The sequence below is a fragment of the Pipra filicauda genome, unplaced genomic scaffold, assembly GCF_003945595.2.
Source record: "Pipra filicauda isolate LSUMZ 115617 unplaced genomic scaffold, ASM394559v2 scaffold94_size2452230_pilon, whole genome shotgun sequence".
Taxonomy (NCBI): Eukaryota; Metazoa; Chordata; class Aves; order Passeriformes; family Pipridae; genus Pipra; species Pipra filicauda.
The window spans coordinates 843,543-854,544 of NW_024105142.1; the positions used below are offsets into that span (position 1 = coordinate 843,543).

Sequence of the window (11,002 nt, forward strand, 5' to 3'; positions counted from 1 at the left end):
TCAGGATACAGGCAGGAATTTCCCAATGGTAGGTGGGATTTGGATGCAGTGGTGGGGAAGGGAGAAATGGCAAGTGGTGAGGAGGGAATGTAAGGCCAGTATGGGTGATGTCAATTAATTGTGAAAAGTTGGCACAAAGACAAGGGGGTCATGGAAATCTTAGGTTGCATGCACATATCCATACAAACATAGCTATTGCCTCACTCAAGAGGTGACTTAACTGTGTTTGCTCTTATGCTGACCCAAGAGAAATCCTTGTCTGAATGATACAAATGTCTGTCCTGCTCTGTTTATAGTACTTTCAGTCAAAAATAGTCAGGCCAGGAGGGAGTCATTTAAGGAAAGCGGTTTGCTCATGAAAATGTCTTTTTTTCCTGTTGGTATATAATTAGTATATACACCCACGCGCTCGCATGTGCGAAGTCACATCTTACAGACCAGTTTTTTCCCTCAGTAAAGAAACTACTCATAATACTTTCTCACAGCTTTGCTTACTAGCAGTGTTTGGAACAAAGATCCCACTTCAAAGTCCATTGGAGTCTATGGAAAGATGCCCATTGACTTCACTGAGATTTGGATCAGGTCCTGAGTCTTTCTCCATTTAGAAGTTGGAAAACAGGCTGCAATTTCTCATCTGTAGATGCTGGACCAACTGGGCCTGAAACTAAGTGCACACAGAAGCTTCACAAGGCTGTACCTTGCAAATGAGTCTTTTGTTTCTGTCTGCTCACGGATCACTGAGTTCTTCAAAGTCAGACAAACAAATAACGCTTCTAGTCATTGGGTTTTTCTGTCCTTACAGGGTTTGGCGGCTCTCTGAATTGTTATCTGCAAGATGTAACCATCCCTGTGGTCATGCCAGAAGATACAAATGTAGTCTTCTGCAACAATGAAAACTAGTGGTTTTCTTGGAAATTGTAGGAACATGTAGGAACATGTAGGAATAAGAAATATGTTTTGAAGAAAATTTTTCAGATTCTCTTCCGCAAAATAGATATTCTTCATTTCTCCAATAGGCTTGAATAAAAAGAAATATCTGTGGTTTAGTCTTGGCATTAGCAGACAAATTTCTTCCTAACATATTGTCTTTTTCAAAGAGGTTTTATAAACGGTTTTAAATGAATGACTAGTGGAAGCTTTTGCACAATGAGGGTTGAATTGACTGTGCTGTGTCTGACCCCCTTCTTGAAAATTAATTAACTACCCTCATACTTCCTTTTTTTTTCCAGGCTTATTTTAATTTTTTTACTGCAATAGTAATCCAGCACAAGAGGTTTTTGTTTTGAGACATTACAATTACTACTCTCGCTCATGACAAGGAGCATGAAACTAGATGATCTTTAAGGTCGCTTCCAACCAAACCCATTTTATGAACAGGCATGAATAAGAATAATAAACTAGATCCTGTTTTTCATATATGAAGAGATCTGCATTATTTTGAGGCTTTTTTTAGCATCAGTGAGAGTTTTTCTGTTGATTTTGACATGACTTTCATTGATTTGAGGCACAGGAGAAGGGCTGATAGGGGGCAAAGGTAGTTTTAAGCTAGATGTCAGCACTCTCTTATGCCTGCACCAGAGGAATCTTTTCCAAGTCTACTGTTTTATGCAGTAATACACTACTAAAGTGGCATAATTATGTGGGTGGCATAAGATTTATGATATCCTTAATTATTAATTTACTCAAGTGTTTAGGGTTTGCTTTTAACGTGACAGATGTACACACTTGTCAAGGCACCAGCTGAAGCGGCTTTTTTTTTTAAACAAGGTTATTTACTTCTGGAAAAAAAACAGATGTAGACAGTTATCTATTCTTTTTCAGTTCAAATTTCATTCAGACTAATAAGAGAGTTTGTTTAATTTTCTTATCTTCATTATATTTTGATGACAACTTAATTATTCGAGAAAATTAATGATTCCTCCACTTCCCTGTGTTAAACATGAGAAGAGCATTACGCACTAATTATAAGGAGGAACTACAGCTGACGTCAACAGAATTTGTGTGACTGTACATATTATAAATGAAATCAGAATATTATACAACAGCTGGAAGACAGTCTAAGAAATAACTTTTTGAATGCCATGTTAAAGCACATGCTGACTCACATTCATTTAATTCAAGAATCTCTACACAAACAGTGTTCTTGTCTACTGACTTTTGCGTAGCCTGGAAAATGTAAATGAGCTGATTTCCATGCTAGTTCTGCCCAAATGTAGTGATTCCTATTCAAATACGTCAATTGTATTCTGGTTAGAAATTGGCTTAAACTGCAATGAAGTCTGACAGAGTCTGAAGAGCTCAGGACAGTAGTCACGTCTGTAGTCACTGTGTGTATACAAAAAGAGAAAGACCAGGAAGGGAACTCATCACCAGCTCCAGGATTTGGAAAAAAAAGGAGATATCCAACATCCCTCTTGTTGTGCACAAGAGCCCATTTTAATGATTTGTGATCAATAAAAGAATACCCACGCTTTTAATCTTGGGCTGCATTTATTCCACTCCTTTCTGGGTGTAATGGATATTCTATTTTTGTAAAACTACAACATGAGCATGATTGAGCTGTGGATTAGGAGAGATCCTGCAGACAAGAAGGGCAAGAAGAAGAAAATGGAGAACTCATTTCTAGGATAAAAAATAGCAGTGTTTGTGGCAGACTCCAGCACCAGTACAGATATTAATCTGTTCAGACATATGGGAGTAGACTTTTCTAAAGCCCTGATCTGTAAGCTGAAAGAAAGATCATCACTAATATATGTTCAAAGCATAGATGGTAACTGTCTAGAAACGGTAGATAGTAACTAAGCTTCTTTATGTAAAGCCTTTATTGTCATTAGCACACTGACATTCACGATTCTGCAGATAAGTATGTTGGTAAGAGTGGGGCAGAATCAAGTGGATGTCCGCTGAGGATCACCTCCTACTGGACTCATTCAAGAAAATGGACCTTAAATTGTCCATTAAGAAAACACCATTTGCCATTTGCACAATTCATTGGTGTCACTGTCAAGATTATATTGGAAGCTTGTTTTAGCAGTACTTATTATTATTCATTATATTTAAGGTAACATTAGGGACCTTTGTTTTCTCAGGCTTTTTAGAGAAAGGTTTTCTTTTTTTGCTGCTGCTGTCCATATTTTTTTGTACCTGAAGAGAATTTACTTTGGTAGACTTTGCAGTTGCCTATGAATTTGATATGGTAATTCACTCTCTAAAAACTGATACTTTATTCCAAAACAACTTGGGTTTTACGTTTGGTATACATTTTTTTTAATTAAACTGCCAAAGAAGATTATATTCCTACTCTGCAAAACTGTTAAATATCGGAAACCAGAAATCTCTGGTGCATTCATGCTGCTGATACAGTGCATCCTGGCTGCAGGTAAGCAGACTGAATTTGTGTAACTGAAAATTTAGGGCCATATACTTGATATTGCATCTTCATGTCATAGATCAGAATGAGGGGGAAAAGAAATCATCCCACTGAACACAGACCCTGCCTTCAGGGGCTGAAGTGTCTCACTGTAGCCTCAAGCACAAAGAACTCTTAGAAATCAGAAAATATGAGTGGAAAAATTGTAATCCTTCTTGGAATATACGCCTTGAGAGAATAGAGTGTCAAAGCAGTGGGGTTTTTCCTGAGTTTATAGATTGTTCCTGTTCCCTGCACTTACCTGCCAATAATACACAGCAAATGCTGGGACAATAGTATTCTTTTAATATTTCCTCTGATCCTATGATAAGCTTCATACTCACAAAGGAAAGGGAGGGAAAACTGTATTTATCTTTGCTCTCCTCTGTAAAAATAAAGTTTCCTGGTATGGAAAGAGATAAAATCACTTGGACTTCTAATTCACACTGGACAAAGTAAAGACATTATTAGAAATATCAACAAGTAATGGCTGAGGAAATTCCTTAACTCTGATGATATTTTCCCAGACTTCTAGTAACAAAATACTGGTTATAGATTGATTCACTGAGTTGCAAAATCCTCCAGGACTTCAGAATAGCATGATAACATAAAGGTTTAGGTGCTGATATAAATATATTTTATCTATATCATTTGATGCAAAATATGTATCTATATCTTGTCAACCTATATCCTTTCATACATACACACTCCAGGCAGGACAAGACCACCCATATCACCCCTGTGCATACAAAGTTGTTTCTGTATAATTTTTAGGACAAATAGCTTTGCCTTCCTTTTGTCTGAGTGTATTCAAGACATCAAAGACAAAGTTGGGGACCATAAGTAGATATCTTTCATGAGATAAGTTAATCTAGATGGGAAAAAGGAAAAATTTGGGGAAAAGGTTTCTTGTTGACAGAAAAGGCAAGGCATTGCAAAATGATTAAATTGTAACAAAACAAGTGAAATATAAATGTGTCTAATTTAATCTTACTACAATTACCCCTTTTTTTTCTCACTTGGTAATTTTGATGAAGCCACCTGGAGCATCAAAGTTTGTCATTTTCTCCAGGTATATAATTTGAGCAAATAAAAACACATAATAGTTCCTAATTACCTGTTTTCTGTGCATTGGAGCAGATTCAGCTGGAGCAGTTTGCAGCACTACTGAGCAGCTTGTACCTTTGTGGGGAGGACATTTTCCTAAAAGATGGGTGCAGAGCTATTGAGATGAAAACACTCGAATTTCTTTCTCTCATTAAGGGCTGTGTGTCCTGTGGTACAGAGGTGTAAAAGTAGGGAAAGTTCCTATGTTTTGAGAAGAAAAAAGTTTTACTTAGGGAAAAAAAAAGGAACAGAGACTTATACATACTGCTCCAAAGAATGATTACAGACTATAGAGCTCAAGTTCAGCATCTCTGTACAGTGCTCTGTACAGAAAAATTCTGCAAGGAGGGTTGTGTTTCATATGTAGCCTCAGACCTTACTCTTAGTTTGGTCAAGGTGTCTCTATGCTGAGTGTGACAAGAGCTGGGTATCCATCCTCAGGTACAGAATGATGATAGTGGATTCTATTCTGGAACCAGGTGTTAGCCATTCAAAATTAAAGCATCTAATTATTGAGGTCCTGAATCTTGAGATGTATCCCTAAAGCTTTGGTTTCTGAATACTTTCTTATCCAAGAAGGTGTGAAGAAATAAGGCCAACCAACAGGCCAGCTGGGAGGGGAAAGGGTCATTTGAGACTGAGGCAAAAATAAATTGCCATTTAAGGTTGTAATAATTTGCTGTGTGGTGAAAATGAACTTTAGTAAAGAACACTCAGGAATTCCCAGGGCCTGATGGGCTCTAGTTCTACCGAAACCAATCCAGTATGCCAACCATATCCCTTCAATCCAGTTTCCACTATATTTGACCCTTAAATGTTGTCCTCTACAATGTTTCACATGTGAATAGCAACTTACAAGTGTTTTGTTGAGAGAAAGATTACCATCTTGCTAGCACTGGCAGTCAAACTCTATTTATCCTTCCAGCAATATACAATCTTTAAGTTCCCATAGCTACCTGATATTTATAGGCACATTTATTATCCAAAACATAATTTTACTTGCGGGAAGGCACATAAATGCCCTGCATTGCAGAATGCCTGGTTTTGTTTTGTTTTTTTTCCACTCCAATATTTCTCTGAATTTATTAATCTTAGATGGGATTCACTTTACCTAAGAAGAAAATATTTGAGTGAAACGTTTGAGTCACCTTTTCCCAGCAATTTATAGAAACAGACACCTGGGAAAAAGTAATTTATTCCAACAGTCTGAGATATGTTTTTCTCTCCAGGAGGAGCCTTTGAACCACCACTGAGATGGAGGGTGCTTATATACCCTGCCTATCTTTTAAATGGCGATTAATAAGTGAGAGGAACTCTAGACTGCTAATTTACAGAAACACTTCATACCTTCTAGGTAGTATTCTGACCAATATCAAAATCACATTTAGCTTCTGATTACAAGGATTTAACCTACTTTTTTTTTTTTTTTTCATAAAATCTTGGCTCTGAGAACTCAATTTTTGTAAACAAGAATATTTTAATATAACGAAAAAACCAGTGATTTTAATTTAGTTGCACAAACTTACGATACTAACAGTCTATTCTGTTGTTATCTATGTTTTGTGCTCAACTTCAATTCACAGTGCTGTCAGAGTAGTGTGCCCTATTCCTCTATTTTTAAATGTGAAAACATCTATACCAAAATCTTACTATTTTGGATAAAAACATCTCTTTTTCAGTGTAGGATTATTACCTCAAATGTGGGGCACAGCAAGGACTGGACATGCAAGTAAATGAAGCAGAATTCCATTCCAGACAATGGAAAATTAAAAAAAAAATAAAATCCTGTGTTAAGCATATCTGGCCCTCTATTTGTCCAAAACCTCTGAAGAAAAAAGTAAGAGATTTGGTGACCACCCTAAAATCTTCTCCAGTGATAAAGCTAATATAAATCTCAGCAGTCCTACAAATGACAAGAGGACTGGACTCTATCCAGACACAGACCTCAGCACCAGCATTCTGGGACCTCACTTGGTATGGCAAGAGAGAGGATGTTTTAATTTTCTCATTTTGTTACATTTAGGGGAGCAAACTTCCTATCTGCAAAAGTCAAAGAAGTAGATGGATTCCAATCACAATGTACAACAATGGCATTAATACAAATTACTCTGTTGCTTCTGCACCAAACCACAGCTGTACTGCTACTTACACCCTGTGTAAGGAAGGAAGAAATAGCCTGAATCCTCCTGGGAAGTTTCTGGACATTCTGATTTACATGGGAAATTCAGTGACCGAATCAAAACCCTGAATAGTTTTTGCTTTCCTTTTTTTGTCTTTTTTTCTTTATTTTCTTAAATTTAAATTTTGGCCTTTGTTATGTGAACACAAATATTGTGGACGTGTTGTGCTTCTACATTCCCCTTGGGCTATATTTTCCAATGTACAGGGCTGCATGTCCTGGGACTCACAAAATCTCTGACCAGACAAGCAATGATATAACTCAGGTTTTTGCTATTAGGTAAGGACTACTACAGTGGATTTTTGTTACTTTTCAAAGTGCTGTTGGCAACCACTACTGGAGGAGCAAGGTATCCAGTTCTCATTTTGCTGTTTTACAAATCCACCAATGCTTCATAGTAAATCTATCCATTTCAAATCCCTGAACATCCTCAATCTTCAACAGAAAACAGATCAAGCAAGATCTTCTGTTACCAAGACTGTATTAACTAAACAGACTATGATGCACCTTGCCAAAAAGCAGGAAAAAAAAATACCCAAAACATTGGCTGAATTTGGCTCTTAATATACTCTTATGTAAACCAAAAGAGAATAGGTATGGACTTTTCTTGCACCTAGAGTGGGTAAACTTCATTTGGGTGCTATGTTTTGAGATACATAAACAAATTTTTGAGGGAGGTTTATAAGAAGATTACAGATTTTGCCATATTGATGCAAATGCAGAAAGTCAGGACACACAGCAGAAAGACAAAGCTTCTAAAGCTCTTGACTTCTGCCAGTTGCCAGTGGACAATATAGAATGCATGAATATGTTTCTTTCTCTTAACACTCTTCATACCCCTCTTTGAGGGAAACACAAACACAAAGAACATGAATAAAGTTTCTATTATCTTTCATTTTTCCACTCCTCAGAAACTGGGCAAGCTTTCAGCCTGCCTATTACTAACTTTAGCTTGTTTAGTTGCTTTCTTGTACCCATTTAATCAATTCTTCATGCCAAATGCTTCATGCTGACTCCAGAGCTAACACATCAGAAAATATTTACTTCTCCTATATCTTAGTTATTGTTTAGTCTTATCTATTATTTTCAAAATCATAATATACAGGAGATGGTCTCTCCCCATCAAAATGTAAGATTGATATGAGAATATGCTTAAAGCATATCTAGTCAGCAATTTAGGAAGTAGACAACTGTTGATTTCCCCCCCCCCCCCGAATATTTGTTTGCTTGGATATGAGAACTACTCTGAACTTCATCATCTACTTCTTAAGGTCAAGTTCCTTCAGAGAGCTGCACAAGGAGATCCTATACCAACTCATGAGATTCCACTAGCATGGTTTATTTTGTAGCCTAGGATTAATGATTTACTAGGCTAAGTATCTCAGAATGTCTTCAAGATTCCTCTGTGCTATGCACTGAAATCTATACATAAAGATATAGTACAAATTATCTATCATATACCTTCTTTTGTTTAAACTTCATTTAGATACTTTTTATTTATTTTTCAGAAAAAAAACAGGATTTTGATTTCAGAAAGCCTAGAATGTTAGTTATATGACAAAAATCCTTTTGTAAATTTTTTGCTAAAAGAGGAAGCTCTGTACGATGTACAGAAAAATTGGCCCAAAGCTACATGATGATATTGCAAAGCAAAACAATTTGTTTCCTTTTGTCTGTGAACCTTCAATATTGGAGCACGTAGCAGAATTTTGGAGGAGATATCCAAATGTTGATTAATCTCTTAAAAAAAAAAGAAATACAAGAACTTATTTTAATTGCTAATATTAATTCCTAATACCTACTCTAACATATATATATAAATTAAAAAAAAAAAAAAAGTCTTTCCTGGAACTGTGACTTTGATCAACCCTAATAGTAACTTATCTGAATCAAGTTATCTTCTTCTAATCTATACTATCTGAATTTATATATGAAAAAACACAATGAACAGATTGCAGCTGAGGGAAAAAGATTGACTCATTTATCTCTAAGAACCACTCCTGACCCAGGCCCCACCTGTCAAGGCCACAGTCTTCAGAGAATTGCACAAGCTGATCAGGAAATTACAAACAGATTGCAATAGAAATATGGTAGAGATAACCATGGTAGCTCAACAACATTTTGGAAATTTCTTTTGCTGGCTGAACTGCCATTTCTTCCTTCAAGTTCCTTCTCCCTCACTTCAGTTTAAAAAAAGCTTAATGGAAAAGACAATAGTAATAACAGAATTCACTCAACTGAGAAGTAATATTTTCACAGAGAAAAAACAAAAAAATATTATCAGGAAAAAAAAACTTTTTAAAGGCGCCCTTTGTGGTAACCTCAATCATAAAATAAACTGTAATATCAAGAATGAGAAAATGAATTTTCAATCAAATAAATAAATAAAAAATGCATATCATGTCTTTCCAGATTGGAAAAGGGCAGATTGAAAAAGTAATCTTTTCACATTCAACTCATATAGCACAAGAGAAAAAGGATGCATCCTGACAGATTTATGGTCTAAAAGCACTGAGCTACACTTTTCAAGGCTAATCACGTTCAGAAGGGACTTAGCTTTGGAGCAGGATATATATATTTATAGATATTCCATAATTCTTCCAGTACTAAGAAGTGAAACACTAGACTACATTTTTTTTTTTTAAGCAAAGCAAGAACTGATGCACTTAGGGCTAGCAGCAGTAACATAGAGACACAGAGCCCCAAAGAAAGTAGAAACAAGATCTCTTGTTTCATAGGCAGCATACAGGTGATTCAGCCCCAGCTCTGGGTACAGGCCTACGTAGGTGTAATGCTTGAGTGGCTCCAGAAGAGGCTGTGGCACCACCTCAGACTTAGTCCAACATAATTAAAAGTAGGATTGTGCTCATCTACTTTGTGATAAATGAGACACAATTGTTTCATAGAATCATAGGAATCATAGAAAGGCTTGGATTGGGAGGGAACTTAAAGATCATCTAGTTCCAACCCCCCACCACGGTCAGGGCTGCCAGCCAACAGGCCAGGTTGGCTGGCCATCCAAGCTGGCCTTGAGCAATGTCAGGGATGGGGCATCCACAGCTTCTCTGGGCAAAGAGAGAAGTTGTATTTCATCACATAGCATTGTGCTGGTATAGATGGATCTGACCTTCTATTGTTTCTATTGCTGCTCTGACGTGGCTGGACAAAAATCTTCTTCCAGGCTGAGAATCATTTTAGGAGGGTGTACTCCAGCAGGTCATTGTTGCAGCTGGCCCAAGCCAGGCCTGGGCTTGTCTGTGTTACGCTCACAGACGTAATTTCAGCCCACAGTGCCAGCTCAGGGCCTCTCAGTCACCATTTCATTTTAATTTTCCAACTCCAAGACTGAGGAACGAGGACTCATACCTGTTGATTCCTGCTGAAAAGATCGGGAAGGAAGCATGATCAAATCCAAGTCAGAGATTAGTAGCAACCTAAAGAACAACCACAGAGTTGCCTGCCAGCAAGTGAAGGTGGAAGCATTGGCTGTACTTCTGGTGGAAGCAGAAGGGCTTACCAGCACCCCCTGCTCCTGACATGTACCCAGCAGTGCCCTGTCAGTGCAGCAATGGCTGCAGCTTTTCAGGGCTCAAAGGCAAAAGAAGTTATGGTCCCACAGTGCCTTTAGAGGACTGTGGCCTTCACCTGTGCCATTTGCAATGAACTGGTCTGCGTCTCCTCATGTATCCCATCCACCAGCTGAGTGTCTCTGCAGGCTCAGACACTCGTGCTTTATCACTTTGCCAGCAAAAACAACTCTTCTCGGCTGCAAGTGGGGAGAGGGGAGGGAAAGTGAGTTTATCATGTCCAAAAATACTTCTTCAGAAGGATAAGCAAATCCCAATGACTTTCGAAAATGAGTGCTGCATATGGCAAATAGGAAAAACTAAGAACTTTCAATAGGCGTTCCAAAGTGCCACTTACCACTATAATTCAAGTAGCAATTCAATTTTCCAAGGTCTAAATTCAGCATGATGTGTAAAAAAGACACAATTCAAAAGACATGTGAATTAAATGGAAATGCAAGCCAGTGTGATTCATTCCAACAGCATCATCAGCTTTATAAATGCAGGTTCAAAATATGCAAGGTCAATATATCCCAGTTATGAAAGTGAAAGGAAACTAAATTTGTGAAAATCAACAGTAACTTCAGAGCTGTAATGAGGGATCTTGCAAAAGGTAACAGCTCCTTTTTTTCCCCAAGGCACGAAAGGTAACTATAACTGCAAAGATCTGAGTGTCAAAATATTCAGTGATTTGGGTTTTGTCTGAATCTGGATTCTCCCATGCAATCAAAAAAAAGAGCT

At 37.4% G+C, this 11,002-nt stretch overlaps 1 long non-coding RNA gene across 1 annotated transcript; it reads right to left on the reverse strand.

Moving 5' to 3' along the window:
- Positions 1-3,679: 3,679 nt before the first annotated feature.
- Positions 3,680-10,357, reverse strand: LOC120325343. The gene is made up of 4 exons (XR_005567290.1): positions 10,341-10,357; positions 10,062-10,071; positions 4,527-4,717; positions 3,680-3,812 (listed from the first exon to the last, which is right to left on the reverse strand). It is a non-coding gene; the product is annotated as an uncharacterized LOC120325343 (long non-coding RNA).
- Positions 10,358-11,002: the final 645 nt, after the last annotated feature.